Below are 5,000 nucleotides of genomic sequence, written 5' to 3'. Positions count from 1 at the left end.
AACTGCTTCCACTCAGCCTATTTATAAGCATGCGGCAAAAGACGGCTGCCTTTTCCACACTACAGGGGACACACATTTACTCGCCCTCCTTTCTTACTTCCAAAGCAACCCCACCAAGCTCATTCAAACCAATCACACATTTCATTGCTCTCTCCTGTCCTCCTTCTCTTTTCACAAAAAAAATAAAACAACAAAACTTGCTCTTTTGGCTGACACTTGAACATTCAGCAACAAAGGCTAACGCCGGCCGCCAGACTCGGCCTTGTCAACATAAAAGTCACATAAGCCACATGAGTCGAATGGGCTTGTGAAACGGGACAATTACAAAATCACAAATCTTTCTCAACTGTCTTGGCTCCTTTTATTTACACCCCTAAATTCCACATACTAAGGTACAACAGGAATACGGGATAAATGCAGAGGCTACTTCCTACCAATATGGAAGCCGGGCAAAAAAAAAAAAAGAAAAAAGCTCACGCTAGCACGCCGGGCGAAGCATCGCTCTGAGATGAGTTGCGAGTCGCAGGGATGCCGGTGAAGCAGGCTCGGGCTGAGTGGGCCAGCCAGCCTTTTGACTTAGGGAAGTGGCGTCGCCATGTCAAGTTCAAAGAACTCTGTGAAGCTTTAGGGGGACAAAAGAACAACTGTTGTAGATGCAGGCAGGTCTGGGAGGAGAATTTAAAAAAAAACTCAATACAACTGGAAATCAGCCCCCCGAAACGAGAACGGGGACCCATGAATGGCGGCCCATGACTTGAGGTTGCGTGTAACGGTGAAATAAACATCACGGCTGTGACGAAACGGTGCTGTTATTGCCCCACGGCTCACTCCCTTTCGTGATGTGTTGCTTTAATGTGACCTAAGTAAGTGATCTAAATTAGCAGGTGTTTTTTTGTTTGTTTGTTTGTTTTTAACAGCAAATATTGGGCTTGTCCCACCCATGAGCTGCAACTGTGATTGGTTGTAGTTCTGCTCTGCGTTGACATCCTGTAACAGACTTTCCCCCCCATGTTGTCAGTTTCCTCAAACGTACACTGACCCCTACTGGCAGGCTTGGGTTACTTTTATCCACAGCATTCCCTCCACAGAGTTCTTGTTGAATATTTTCCAGTGTTTTGTTTTGAGAGCAACTGGCTATAATTAAGCCAAACTACAACTGATTGGTTTCCATCCCATGGCAGGCCATGCAGGTGGGCTTAAACGGCATCTGACGCTGAAATGTTTCGACTCTGAAGACTCCAAAGGCCGTATGAAATGTAACACAAGGACGTACATGTAAAAGAAAGGGTAATGCGTTGTAGATTTGTGAAAGCGTAAAGTAAGATGGAGTAAAAGTAAGAAAAGCAAGTGAAAGAATGTGCATGTAAGTGCTTGAGGATGGCAAAAGCTTACAGCACCTGGTATTCCCAGGCGGTCTCCCATCCAAGTACTAACCAGGCCCGACCCTGCTTAGCTTCCGAGATCAGACGAGATCAGGCGTGCTCAGGGTGGTATGGCCGTAAGCGAGAGCACTGCTTCCACTCAGCCTATTTATAAGCATGCGGCAAAAGACGGCTGCCTTTTCCACACTACAGGGGACACACATTTACTCGCCCTCCTTTCTTACTTCCAAAGCAACCCCACCAAGCTCATTCAAACCAATCACACATTTCATTGCTCTCTCCTGTCCTCCTTCTCTTTTCACAAAAAAAATAAAACAACAAAACTTGCTCTTTTGGCTGACACTTGAACATTCAGCAACAAAGGCTAACGCCGGCCGCCAGACTCGGCCTTGTCAACATAAAAGTCACATAAGCCACATGAGTCGAATGGGCTTGTGAAACGGGACAATTACAAAATCACAAATCTTTCTCAACTGTCTTGGCTCCTTTTATTTACACCCCTAAATTCCACATACTAAGGTACAACAGGAATACGGGATAAATGCAGAGGCTACTTCCTACCAATATGGAAGCCGGGCAAAAAAAAAAAAAGAAAAAAGCTCACGCTAGCACGCCGGGCGAAGCATCGCTCTGAGATGAGTTGCGAGTCGCAGGGATGCCGGTGAAGCAGGCTCGGGCTGAGTGGGCCAGCCAGCCTTTTGACTTAGGGAAGTGGCGTCGCCATGTCAAGTTCAAAGAACTCTGTGAAGCTTTAGGGGGACAAAAGAACAACTGTTGTAGATGCAGGCAGGTCTGGGAGGAGAATTTTAAAAAAAACTCAATACAACTGGAAATCAGCCCCCCGAAACGAGAACGGGGACCCATGAATGGCGGCCCATGACTTGAGGTTGCATGTAACGGTGAAATAAACATCACGGCTGTGACGAAACGGTGCTGTTATTGCCCCACGGCTCACTCCCTTTCGTGATGTGTTGCTTTAATGTGACCTAAGTAAGTGATCTAAATTAGCAGGTGTTTTTTTGTTTGTTTGTTTGTTTTTAACAGCAAATATTGGGCTTGTCCCACCCATGAGCTGCAACTGTGATTGGTTGTAGTTCTGCTCTGCGTTGACATCCTGTAACAGACTTTCCCCCCCATGTTGTCAGTTTCCTCAAACGTACACTGACCCCTACTGGCAGGCTTGGGTTACTTTTATCCACAGCATTCCCTCCACAGAGTTCTTGTTGAATATTTTCCAGTGTTTTGTTTTGAGAGCAACTGGCTATAATTAAGCCAAACTACAACTGATTGGTTTCCATCCCATGGCAGGCCATGCAGGTGGGCTTAAACGGCATCTGACGCTGAAATGTTTCGACTCTGAAGACTCCAAAGGCCGTATGAAATATAACACAAGGACGTACATGTAAAAGAAAGGGTAATGCGTTGTAGATTTGTGAAAGCGTAAAGTAAGATGGAGTAAAAGTAAGAAAAGCAAGTGAAAGAATGTGCATGTAAGTGCTTGAGGATGGCAAAAGCTTACAGCACCTGGTATTCCCAGGCGGTCTCCCATCCAAGTACTAACCAGGCCCGACCCTGCTTAGCTTCCGAGATCAGACGAGATCTGGCGTGCTCAGGGTGGTATGGCCGTAAGCGAGAGCACTGCTTCCACTCAGCCTATTTATAAGCATGCGGCAAAAGACGGCTGCCTTTTCCACACTACAGGGGACACACATTTACTCGCCCTCCTTTCTTACTTCCAAAGCAACCCCACCAAGCTCATTCAAACCAATCACACATTTCATTGCTCTCTCCTGTCCTCCTTCTCTTTTCACAAAAAAAATAAAACAACAAAACTTGCTCTTTTGGCTGACACTTGAACATTCAGCAACAAAGGCTAACGCCGGCCGCCAGACTCGGCCTTGTCAACATAAAAGTCACATAAGCCACATGAGTCGAATGGGCTTGTGAAACGGGACAATTACAAAATCACAAATCTTTCTCAACTGTCTTGGCTCCTTTTATTTACACCCCTAAATTCCACATACTAAGGTACAACAGGAATACGGGATAAATGCAGAGGCTACTTCCTACCAATATGGAAGCCGGGCAAAAAAAAAAAAAGAAAAAAGCTCACGCTAGCACGCCGGGCGAAGCATCGCTCTGAGGTGAGTTGCGAGTCGCAGGGATGCAGGTGAAGCAGGCTCGGGCTGAGTGGGCCAGCCAGCCTTTTGACTTAGGGAAGTGGCGTCGCCATGTCAAGTTCAAAGAGCTCTGTGAAGCTTTAGGGGGACAAAAGAACAACTGTTGTAGATGCAGGCAGGTCTGGGAGGAGAATTTAAAAAAAACTCAATACAACTGGAAATCAGCCCCCCGAAACGAGAACGGGGACCCATGAATGGCGGCCCATGACTTGAGGTTGCGTGTAACGGTGAAATAAACATCACGGCTGTGACGAAACGGTGCTGTTATTGCCCCACGGCTCACTCCCTTTCGTGATGTGTTGCTTTAATGTGACCTAAGTAAGTGATCTAAATTAGCAGGTGTTTTTTTGTTTGTTTGTTTGTTTTTAACAGCAAATATTGGGCTTGTCCCACCCATGAGCTGCAACTGTGATTGGTTGTAGTTCTGCTCTGCGTTGACATCCTGTAACAGACTTTCCCCCCCATGTTGTCAGTTTCCTCAAACGTACACTGACCCCTACTGGCAGGCTTGGGTTACTTTTATCCACAGCATTCCCTCCACAGAGTTCTTGTTGAATATTTTCCAGTGTTTTGTTTTGAGAGCAACTGGCTATAATTAAGCCAAACTACAACTGATTGGTTTCCATCCCATGGCAGGCCATGCAGGTGGGCTTAAACGGCATCTGACGCTGAAATGTTTCGACTCTGAAGACTCCAAAGGCCGTATGAAATGTAACACAAGGACGTACATGTAAAAGAAAGGGTAATGCGTTGTAGATTTGTGAAAGCGTAAAGTAAGATGGAGTAAAAGTAAGAAAAGCAAGTGAAAGAATGTGCATGTAAGTGCTTGAGGATGGCAAAAGCTTACAGCACCTGGTATTCCCAGGCGGTCTCCCATCCAAGTACTAACCAGGCCCGACCCTGCTTAGCTTCCGAGATCAGACGAGATCGGGCGTGCTCAGGGTGGTATGGCCGTAAGCGAGAGCACTGCTTCCACTCAGCCTATTTATAAGCATGCGGCAAAAGACGGCTGCCTTTTCCACACTACAGAGGACACACATTTACTCGCCCTCCTTTCTTACTTCCAAAGCAACCCCACCAAGCTCATTCAAACCAATCACACATTTCATTGCTCTCTCCTGTCCTCCTTCTCTTTTCACAAAAAAAATAAAACAACAAAACTTGCTCTTTTGGCTGACACTTGAACATTCAGCAACAAAGGCTAACGCCGGCCGCCAGACTCGGCCTTGTCAACATAAAAGTCACATAAGCCACATGAGTCGAATGGGCTCGTGAAACGGGACAATTACAAAATCACAAATCTTTCTCAACTGTCTTGGCTCCTTTTATTTACACCCCTAAATTCCACATACTAAGGTACAACAGGAATACGGGATAAATGCAGAGGCTACTTCCTACCAATATGGAAGCCGGGCAAAAAAAAAAAAAGAAAAAAGCT

General features: G+C 46.0%; 3 non-coding genes across 3 annotated transcripts; all 3 read right to left on the bottom strand.

Annotated features, from left to right (window-relative positions):
• Window positions 1-1,385: 1,385 nt before the first annotated feature.
• On the bottom strand, window positions 1,386-1,504 carry LOC140576472 (5S ribosomal RNA). Its single transcript, XR_011981683.1, has one exon. It is a non-coding gene; the product is annotated as a 5S ribosomal RNA (ribosomal RNA).
• Window positions 1,505-2,894: 1,390 nt separating this feature from the next.
• Window positions 2,895-3,013, bottom strand: LOC140575669 (5S ribosomal RNA). The gene has a single exon (XR_011980938.1). It is a non-coding gene; the product is annotated as a 5S ribosomal RNA (ribosomal RNA).
• Window positions 3,014-4,402: 1,389 nt separating this feature from the next.
• LOC140576071 (5S ribosomal RNA) lies at window positions 4,403-4,521 on the bottom strand. The gene has a single exon (XR_011981305.1). It is a non-coding gene; the product is annotated as a 5S ribosomal RNA (ribosomal RNA).
• Between the last annotated feature and the right edge of the window lie 479 nt (window positions 4,522-5,000).

This window comes from Salminus brasiliensis, chromosome 13 (assembly GCF_030463535.1).
Source record: "Salminus brasiliensis chromosome 13, fSalBra1.hap2, whole genome shotgun sequence".
Lineage (NCBI taxonomy): Eukaryota > Metazoa > Chordata > Actinopteri > Characiformes > Bryconidae > Salminus > Salminus brasiliensis.
Note: the sequence above shows the minus strand (reverse complement) of the source record. Positions and strands in the feature narration are given on the sequence as shown.